The sequence below is a fragment of the Atta colombica genome, unplaced genomic scaffold, assembly GCF_001594045.1.
Source record: "Atta colombica isolate Treedump-2 unplaced genomic scaffold, Acol1.0 scaffold1, whole genome shotgun sequence".
Lineage (NCBI taxonomy): Eukaryota > Metazoa > Arthropoda > Insecta > Hymenoptera > Formicidae > Atta > Atta colombica.
In genome coordinates this window covers 1,114,214-1,126,055 of record NW_017259183.1, presented here as the reverse complement: position 1 = coordinate 1,126,055, position 11,842 = coordinate 1,114,214, and positions in this window count along the sequence as shown.

The following is an 11,842-nucleotide window of genomic DNA, read 5'->3' as shown; positions in this document are numbered from 1 at the left end:
TATTGTTTATATAGAATATTTATTAGTATACGAAAAAAAATTTTTTTTTCTGACATTGGACTTTATTATACGCATATGAATATAATAAGGTTCAAATCAAAAATAAACTAAAATTGACAAATAAAATAAACATTATTTTTCTAAATTAATTTCAAAATAATTATTAATTATAAAAAGGAAATTTCTTAGGACTTACTCTATTTTTAAACGTTAAAATTATCTTTAATTTTGTCTGTAATTAACTATTTAATCTTTGGATTAATATTTCTAGTAATGCATTTCTTGAATGCAATTTTAGCTTTTTGAAAGATAATAGCATTGAAAATCGTTATTCTCTGGCATAAGTCTCACACATAACAAACAAATAACATAATAATAATAATAATAATAATCGTCATAATAATAATCACGCAAGTGATGACCTTATTTAATGAGTACATTGCTTAAAATACTTGTACTCATTTCAAAAAAATTATTTATTTGTTATTTTTCTAATATTTTTAATATTCGTAATTGAATAATATTATATTAATATTAAGAATAATGTGTTATAATAAACTATAAAACAATGTACTGGTAAACTTTACGAATTATTATAAATTTGGCTTATACACACAAGTTTTTGTTGTGTTAAAAAAACGTATTATTACCGATTCTAATTCTTTAATCCCTTTCTACTTCCACATCTTTTAAGCATATATTGCAGGCGTAAAGCGCGTTTTAAAGTAATAAATTTAAAAATGTCTTATTTAGTGCTAGGCCTTATTTAACTCAGGTGCCTTGCATTTTATTCTAAGATAAACAAACGAGTTTCGCGTGTGTGTTCCTGATTTTAAAAACTAAATTTCTTGACTATACAAATACTTTCTGTGCATCCAAATAATACCATTTTTTTTAATTGTCGCTTATTTTTAAGATAATATACTTATTACATATCTTTTTGATATACAGGATACAGGATTTCACAATCACTTCCAAATATTTCGTGTGCTGATAGAGCAGACTAAAGGGAGTCGAAAAGTCCTCTTCAGTTATTCAGTGATTTTTAGTAATTATTATTTATTGCAAAAATTGCAAAATGATAATCCAATTAATCTACTCTACCTGCTTACGAGCATTGTCAACAAAATTATCAAACATTCTATATAATTTTGAGAAATACAGTCTATTTTATTATTTATGAAATAAATTGTTAATTACTCAGCAAAAAATAACTGTCAATTAATTGTCGAATTGATGTCTAATTAGTATCAATGTCACGCATCGATATCGGTTCAGCATCAATTCGGTGAATCATTTCTTGATTGGATAATGTTTATTTTCTAAAAATAAGAAGTTTTTAAAACATATTTTCTCTACGAATATTTTATTTATATTATTTATTACGAAATTTTTGCACTTTTATTATATACATTAATCGCACAATCGATACAGAGGTCTTAATTAAAAAAAGTTTTCCATTAGAGTTTTACTTTAATCATTTTAATCAGAGTAGAGATTAAGATCTTTTTCATATAATTGTGTTTTTATTCTGTAAATATATTTGATATGCCTTCTTTTATAAAATTATCATTTTTCTTAATAATCAATCATCGTTATTATATTGCAGTATCATTAATATCCAGAAACGAACTGAGCCGAGTTAAATAGACAACAGTACTACAGCTGGACGTTTGTTTTGCATGCGAACTTATTGTAACTGAATACTTCTGACAGACCAAATGGCGTAACGTTCTGCCCGGAACGACCTGCCTGGTTATTGTGAAGTTTCGCTTCCTCTATAGCTGCTTGGTTTCTTTCGCGACATTCATTAAAAGTAAAGACCGCAAGCAAAAGAAATGCAATGAACGACGTGGCCACTAATTGCATACAAGATCCATTTACGAAGCTAAAAATATCAGGAATATATTGATGCCGATAGAAATACGTAAACTGTTTAAACGATTAAGTTTTAATTTATTTGTGATATTAATTTCACACACATTAATTTCACATTTAGAGATTCTTATCTAATAAAATAAGAAAAATCTTTCTCTTCTGTTGCCTTTATCTTAATAAATAATTTTCGCGTTAAAAATATTTCTTTTTGATATTATCTTATTTTTATCACATAACTTTAGAAAAGTTAGACTTTAGAAAAATAAAATTGATTTATCTTTTTTCGAAATAATTAACTGCATAAATTAGCGCAGGAATCCATCAGATGTTATCGTAAATAAAAAAATTATGCTAAGAATTGACAAGTGAATAAATGATGATGTATATTTTATGCGCCGATCGAAAATAATTACTAATTTATTGTACTTACTGAACAATTTTGCAATTACCAGCATCATCAAACTTAACCCGAGAATGCACACGCTGGAGTTTTTACATGCCAGCGTTAGAGAAACGAAGCTCATGTTACAGTAGTTTATTGATCGAGGATCTATACCTTTCGATCGAAAACGCGACATAATATACAGTGTGTACCACGCATGTATTTCATAATAGTAACCTAATAAAATCCTCTGGGATAATGATTATTTATTATTAAAAAAAGGGATATGCACTCCTAAGTTAATATGTTTGTGTATCCACTTTTATTTTCTCCTATCGACATGAACAATCATATCGCTATATATATAGATCAAATATCTAATACCTCCAATCATTCTCTCCCAATAAGTTAAATCTCAATAATTCTACAAGTTTTTAAACGAAAGAAAATTTATTTTGAATTAACATTACGCTACGTTTAACTATGTCTATATAAATGTTAATTTTTTGCAAAAAAATTAATGTTATAGTAAAACTATTATGTTTTTATTAAGCTATATTTGATTTCAATAATACATGATGAATAATAAATGATGGACAATGTTTCATGTATGCTAGAAAATTGAACTATTGACGAAGAAGCGACATAACGATGGCCGTCAGCACCAAACAAAGTTCGCTTTTGATGGTTAACACAAAGGCTTCATTCAATGCAGTATGTTTGACTGGGTTCATCATTGACGGCTTTTGCTAGCGATTAGGCAAATGGTCCAACCGTGGGCGTCCAACGATTACTCTTTATTGATCTTTCCATATTGATTTAGCCACCTTTTGTACAGTTAAATTAGATAGTGTTAAAATACAGTTGATGTAATATAGTACAATACAGTGAAAATAGATCGCCTAAATTATTTGCGTTAAGTTATTTTTACTGTCAAAATTACAAAATAATTATTACGCTTTTTGTTTAATATCTGTCTAAATAATATAAAATACGTATATTATATGTATATCAATTCTAATTTTATTTATTATATATAAAATAAAAACATTTATACATTTATTCTATATTTATTTAACTTTGGTCGATTAAATTTTTCTACAACTTATAATTTATTTTATATAAATCTTTCTTATATATACAGAATTTTCTAAAATGCTTTCTTTAAATTCTATAATTTAAAAAATTAGGATTTAATAGACCTAATTATCTTTATTTAACATTTTTCTTGTATTTTTCAATTTTTATTTTTTTTGTTTACTGATTTATTTATTAATATTAATTTTATACGTTTAAAGGTTTAACAGTTTTATATGACATATTTACAAATTAAATTACAATTATTTTATTATTACAATTTTTGCCATTCACTTAATTAGTGCTTTTTGAATTTTATATATCACAAACGATAAATTATAGAATTTAAAGAAAGCGTTTTAGAAAATTCTGTATATAAAAAAGATTTATATGCAATAAATTAAATTGTAGAAAAATTTAATCGACCAAAGTTAAATAAATGTAGAATAAATATATAAATGTTTTTATTTTATATATAATAAATAAAATTAGAATTGATATAGATATAATATAAATGAGCGAAATGTAAATTCGTAATATACTTTATAATCTTCGCAAAAGATTTACTGCAGCAAGGAACATCAGTGAGACTGTGCTGACTCTACTAATACCAGAACCAATGATGGAAGCAGTTATAAAGAATGTCCAAGCTTTCAAGTATATAAAGTTTAAATCTTCTCAAGATGAAATCTAGCAAATCCGCTGGCATAAGTAGGATTTATATTAAACAAAAGAAACGATGTTTAACACTGTAACGAAAACGAATGATCTAAAGATAGTCTATTAGCAGGACAAAGGAATCGTTATCAATTTATAAAATCAACGTTTTTGATTTTAAAGAAAAAGATTTATCGAAAATAAGAAATTACATGATATTAATTATATTTTAATAGATATGGATAAATTGCAACAAATAAAGATAAAGCAAAAGAGTGAGAAAGAAAGAAAAAGAGAGATAATATTATTATCTTTTTATACTTTATCTTATGAGATGCAACATGTGCCAAATCAGTGGTGTGAAATCAAAGTTGCATTCAATGACTTCCTAAAATAACATACAATCTAAAGGGTGAAGTTCGCACAGATTTAGAGTTTCCAATAGATAGAGGGGAGAGAGAAAGAGAGAAAAAGAGAGAGAGAGAGAGAGAGAGAGAGAGAGAGAGAGAAAGAGAAAGAGAATCACATTTCTAACTCAGATTTCTCCTTCCCAACTATCCATTAAGCAAACTTCTAATCGATTTCTCGGCTTATCGTTACGGCAGCCCATCGCTTTATCGTTGCCATCATCGCAAATAGTGAAACGTTTTTGGTCATAACGAGATAGTATGACTTCAGCTGTGAAACAAATGTGATCGTTTGACAAGTAGTTCCAATCTTCATTTTCTTTGCGCAAATAACAAAAGTGTGTCAAAAGGAACTTTGTTACAAAGGAATTTAATTACAAGATATTAAAGAGCAATTTCGCCATTACATAGGTAAATATGGAGTTAGAACGATTTGTTTTGTTTTCACCGGCGCAGGTGCATCACTAAGTGTCAGGCTCAAACCGACTGACACAAAATTTAACGCGATTGGTACCGAGAGAAATTTATTCAACCACTAAATAACCATGATTAATTCTGATCACGTAAGCCAACTATAGCAAGATTCCAGCTTTACGTCGCGATCATAGTCGCTCTTATATCGCAGCCTAATCGCCATTCTCTCCAGGATCATTATTTATCCTCGATCGTAATCAGTTCTGTTTCATACAATTAATTCTCCGTTATATATAACCTGATAAATTTATCTAATAATCTCAGATTGCTACAGTACTTTCTTTACGACATGCTTGGTAATGCTGTTAAAATAAATTAATAATAATTTATCTTTATCAACTTTAAATTATTATAATTAATATATTTTATTTAGTAAAATTAAAAAGAGCAATATTGTTATATTTTTTTAATTAAATAGGTAAATTTATCTTTAGCGTTTAAAATCACTTTATTCAATTTCAATTTCAATTTTATGCAATAATCAGTTTTCCATCACATTTAATATAGTAATTTCTAACAATCAGTGATATTAATGATACTTAATCATGAATAATAATTATTATCTAATTATTATCATATATGTATAAATATCGAGAACATGGTAAATATGAAGCTATTATAATAATATAAACTCTTATAATTAGAATCAGTATATTTCTAGATTCTCTCAATATTTGAGTAAAAATTAATTTCAGATTATTAATTCTTAGTATACACATTAATTTTTGGCACCCTTAATACACACGTTCGATCATTTATGTCTTGGCTTAATTTTCATCACTTTTACAAGTATATATAAATTAATAAACAATTTTTACATAATGTTTTGATATCTTTAGAAAGTATTTGTGTACTTATATACAAATTGTAGAGAAATTATTGTAACTAAATATAGTTAATGAAATCAGAAAAATGCACTGTTTCATATAAAATATAAAAGTCTGAAATAAAAAATGTTTAAAGGAAAAGTATGGTTCAGTATCTTAAAATTGATACTCTAAGCTACAAGAAAAAAAATAATTCAAGTGTCGGTTATCCAAAAAAAATTTAATTATTGAATAACCTAAAAATGATGTTTTTTTAATATGTATGAATGGCTATAAATTGAAGATACATTGCATTTACATTTTAAAACAATGGATTTTATTATTGCTATTGTATTAAAAAAACTTATAATTTAATAGGAAAATGTTCTTTATAACATTACAGACAATAATATATAATATTAACAACATTTAAAACATAAAATATGACAGCATTTAAAACAAAGATATCAAAAATCGCGTTTATTAAGGGCTAATATGTTGTTTTAAAGTTAAATTTTTTTTTTTAATAATTCGCGAAATATTCTTGCAATACAATCGAGAATTTATTGAAAATAAAGAAAAAAACAAAAATTTTTTAGTTACAGAAAATATACATTCTGTACACACCTTGGGTCATTTGTGACCCAAAGATGAACTTCATAGTTATGCCAGTTAAAGAATACGTACGAATTGAGACCGATAACGCACAAAACTTGTTTTCTAGATATCAAACTTTTTTTAGGAATAGAAAAAAGATCGATATTTGATTAGGTACTCTAGTATTTCAAAAAAAAAGAAATGGACAGGATACGAATAACCCAGATGTGTATATTAAGGGTTAATATAAATTATAAAATCAATGAAAATTGTAATTATATTCAAAAAGTATTTAATTTAATATTTTTACTTTTATACATTATTTATTTTTATACATTATGCTTACAAGCAATTTTGTTAACAAATATCAGTAATAATTAACGATATATTTTAATAATATATTTGTCAAGTTTTAAGTATTGATTATTAATAAAGTTATTGCGTAAAATGAAACTGGGATATGTAATACCACCTTCTATTAACTAGCAGCTTTAAATCATGAATTTTTCTTATTATTAAGTGATTGATAAACGATAAACAAATTATTGCTGATGAAAGAAAGAGAGGTAAAAGCTAGTAAAGGTGTCACTCTTGCTCTCTAATCGTATCCCGCAACTTTAGCCCCTGAGACGGTTCTTTGCCGCGCGAGCGAGACAAAAGGGGTGAGGTTGGGCCACAAAAAAGACGAAACAGATTTATTTTTCTTCCAGCGGTCTCCTCCCCGTCCTCGCCATAGATCTTTCCCTTTTATCCAGCGTAGCATGCGCAGCCCCGAAACGCGGCGCGACTTTCCCGCAGCGTGGTATTTATAACTTCGACTCATTTTCCCTCATTGCGCGGAACAGCGGGATCCGGATAAATAATTGTTTTTGCCGAAAGTTTTATTGCGCTTCCCCGCATGTACGAAAGCGTATACGTATCGCGCGGTATACGTATAAAGGAACGAGTGAACGGATTTATAGCTAAGAAGTTCCTGCGGCTCTACATACTCGTACGCTCGTTGTTGCTCGATTGTTTGAACTCTGTCGAAGTAAATTGTGCGACAACTCCGCAATCAGGATTCTTTCATAAGCATTCACATAAAAAATGATCGATTGAACGTATTCATTTTTTCTAAATAGGTTTGATCGAAAATCGAATAAAATTAATAGATCTACGCATAAATTTAATACTTGAATTTTGAAAGAAAAATTTTTTATTACATAATATGTCTCTTATTCTGATTTATAATAATTGAATAAATACACGTATGGATTTCTAAATTTATTTTTTTAAAGGAATTAATATGTAAAATCGTGTAAGGTAAACATCCCAGTGACCAAACATGTCCTAATGTCCTATTTATATATTAAAGAAATAGTTATTAAATATTTATAAATACAATGCTCAAGAAGACATTTTAGTTTCTCGAAAATTCTGCCGATTTCTAGAGATATTTTTTTATAATAAATGAAGGCACATCGATTTGAAACTTTTTGTATTATAATTAATATTAGAAAAATACCTATTACAATCGAAACTAGATCTTCATTGCTTTAAATAATTCAATCTTGAATTACTAATATACACTATATATGTACTTGCATTATTCTCTAAATTTCTTGGAGTGAAGTCTCACTTTTTTGGAGTGAAAAGTCACTCCAAATATTCATGAAAATACTGCCAATCAAAGTGGAGCAAAATTTCACTTTTCAAAAGAGTTCATTCATTATTTTTCAACTCTAAAAAGAGTGACTTTTCTCGGAGAGAGGATGTTTGTAATCTAATCATAAAGTCGTGTAATCTAATCATAAAGATATTTTTTTATTAAGTCTTGAAATCTTTAAATACTTTATTTGTATAGGAATATAAACATATTAAAGATTAAAGATATGAATTCCGATTTATTATATTTTATTAATAAATTACATTTCAGTAGAAATTAATTTCTTTCATTAGCCTAAAGTATACAAAGTACTTTAACCTCTGTTTATATCTTTTTGATTTCTATTTTATGTATGTACAAATGTATAAACAGGCTTATCTCTGATAAATTTATTTCCAAATTTGTCAAACACTTGACGTTGTTTATACACTCAAAACAACTCTAAACACAATTAATAATTGACAATTAATAATTGGCAATTATAAACAGTATTTGTACGAGAATAAGAACTGAAAAGCATTAAGCGTGATTTGGCGAAATTTCTGCACTTTAAGTTGGAGTGAAGTTTAGAACATTAACAATTTCATTTTAAAAATAAGAGTAAACTTTTCACTTTTTGTTTTAGTGTGAAAGAATTCACTTTATTAAAAGTGAATATTTCCTCCACGTACAGTGAACTGGTCAGTGATTAGAGAAAATTTCACTCCAAAAAATTTAGAGAATGTATACCATGTTGTAGTCTTTTAGAACCGCGCCCAATTATTTTCCGAACTATAAACGTAATTAAAACTACTCTAGTAATCGCGAATTAAATTGACAAGCAATTTAATAATTTAATGCTATCATCAAGCATCATATTATAAAGATGTTAATATGTTGAAATTCTTAATAAATTTATTGCGAAAAATATTATCTCGGCTGGAACTTGAACCTGGATCTCTTGTATTTCGTACGAGCATCCTAAATCATTTATTCATATTAGACCACTAAGACTTTTTTTGTATTATACTTTATTAGTCTTAAAATATATACAAATTTTTTTTATTTTGTTATGATTTTAATATTTAATAATTTTAAATTTCGACGACACCTCTAAAAAATAGTGATTCGCTGCCAAATATGATTACTGATGATGAAAAAACTACTTGATCAATCGTTTAAAATTTTAATATGTTATTCTATATCTATACAATAGCTCTCGTATGAATCTTGGGTTTCTTAACTGATTAATTTTTTTTATTTTTTTACAATAAAAAAGGTCTATTTTCAAAATCCTTAACATTGAAACTCTGTCATTAAAAAAAAAATTTTCGTTCTCCGATATCGTTCTCCATGGTTTATACGAAACATTTATATAAAAATTGAAAATCTTTGTGTGTGTGTGTGTGTGTGTGTGTGTGTGTGTATGTGTGTGTGTGTTTCATTTATTTCAGATAATTTTGTAGATTACAATCAGGTCAGTCATGAACCATCATTTTTTAGAGGCGCCTTAAATCCTGAAATTATTGTACATTAAAATCTTAAAAAAATAAAAAAAAAATATTTTATACACCTTAAGATTAATAAAATGTGCAAAAAATTTTAAATCAATGCTTTTATCGCACAATATTATAAAAAAATCTTTAAAAATCGGCAGAATTTTCAGTCGGGAAACTAAAGTGTTTCCTTTAAGATGAATATTTTAAATAAATCATTGATTTTTCATATGTTATACATATCAAAAATTTAAAGTTGTGTAATATTGTTGTATAATATTTAATTAGATAAAATATAATACAATGACTTAAGGTATATGAAATGATTGACTTTAATTTTCAATCATTTTAAGAGCAAGTGATTTGTAATACTGAAAAAAAATCTTCTTAATAACTTCTTGAAAGTAATGTTATGATTTCTTATTAAAAAATAATGTTTTGAATGTTTTGAATATTCTACATTTTTTTTTTAAATCAATTTTGTGTATAAATATTTTAATATTACTAGTACCAGCTAAATTTAAAGCTAATGTCCATTCATATATTAGGTATAGTAAAAAGAAATCCATTATTTTTGCATAAAATTGAAGAGAAAAATAATGGATTTCTTTTTACTACACCTAATATGTGTATATCTGACTGTCTAAATTTATAGATTAATAAAGATTAAGTATGTTTAAAAAAACGAACAATTTTATTTATTAATTCATATTGAAATAAAAATAAATTTATTATTGTGTTTGTGCTTTTTTTTTTAAATTCCTAATGTCAGCAAATTGATCATGTTACGATCGAACATTGATACAAATTATATCCGAATTTTTGGAACGTGGATCTTTTAGGCTGTCCGAAACATATGCACGAAAATCTGCAAATATTTTATTTATTACAAATTGATAAGCGTTATTTTTCTTTTATTTCTTTTATTAGAATATAAGTATTGTACCTTACTGTGCATATATAAAACGATACGAAAAAATTAATCTGATAAACATTATTCTGATAAATTATGTTTTTAATAAAAATTAGCTCCCAATTTGACTACTGGGACATTTATCAAGATACTGATTTTTTTAAGAATCCAAGTGATATTTACGAACCGAGTGATATCAGAACTCTTTTTTTTATGTTATACCTATTCTTCCTATGATTGCTTTAATCACATATCGATTTTGAAGTCAATTCTTTTAATGTAACAATTACGTGAACCGACTTTACGTAACAATCTCGAAGTTGAATATCTACTCTTTTGCATAGTCATATTCGATATCCGATTTATGGGCATTTGATTCTCAACTATTTTTACTGTAAAAATTTCTGGATTTAATCAAAATGATTGCTTCAGATTTTCAGTTTTCAATCAAATTATTTTAATCCGACTGAATTGAACTTATCGTTTTACTCGATTATTTTACTTAATAGCCATCTTAAAGCAAATGTGTAAATATGTAAGAATTTTATATTTATATAAAGTGAGTGGATGAAACATATTTATATTTTAGAAGATCGATAGTTTTCGCATTCAAAATTTTATTTCACATTCTCTTTTGTTATTCTCTTATCTGTATTATGTAATATTATGGCAAACACACACATATTTAAAATAATATTTTACGTTAATTTTGTTATTGTAGTTATGATTTATTTTGTCATAATATCAATGCATTAAATCATATATAATAATTATTTATCTTGTCATTAGCTGATGCATCAGCGAGATATAAGCTTAAAAATGCGGCATTCCACCAACAGCAATTATCGAATGCGACACGTTTCCCGCTCGATAATGGTATAAAGGGATAAGAAACGAGAATGCAGAGAGAATGGGAAATTGAACGCAGCGGATAAAACCTTTCACATTCGGGACCTCTATTCGTGCACGTTGTTATTCAGGTAATATCCAAAAATACAATCGAATGTGATTTAAACGATCTTCGGTCTGTTAATTCCGAAAATCCATTAAAATCAAAGTACGCGTTCTCGCAAATATCATAAAGGCCTCTATATGGTTTTGATAAAAACGCTCCGAAAATATTGCATTGCTATAACAATGACAATCAAGATATGCAAGAATAAAAAATAATATACGAAGGACACAATGGGAACACAAATTTTACTTAAATTTTATTATGTTATAATAATTTCATCTACTGTTATTAAACATCATTTTGTTAAAGAAAAATTTAATATTTTTAAAAACATATTAAATATATGAACTTTATATAACATTTGCACTCGTCTCAAGAAATTCTTTGTACAATTTGCATACGATTTTTCTTATTTCTTCAAGCAAAAATTACAACTTTTTAACGCTTAACTTTGAAGAGCTTTGTAATTAACTTTTAAATTACAATCCTATTAAAGTAAAGTTCGCTTGAAGTTAAATGAAGAATAAAGTTCTGTTATTCTGAAACTTAATTCGTAAAACCACTATATATTTTTAA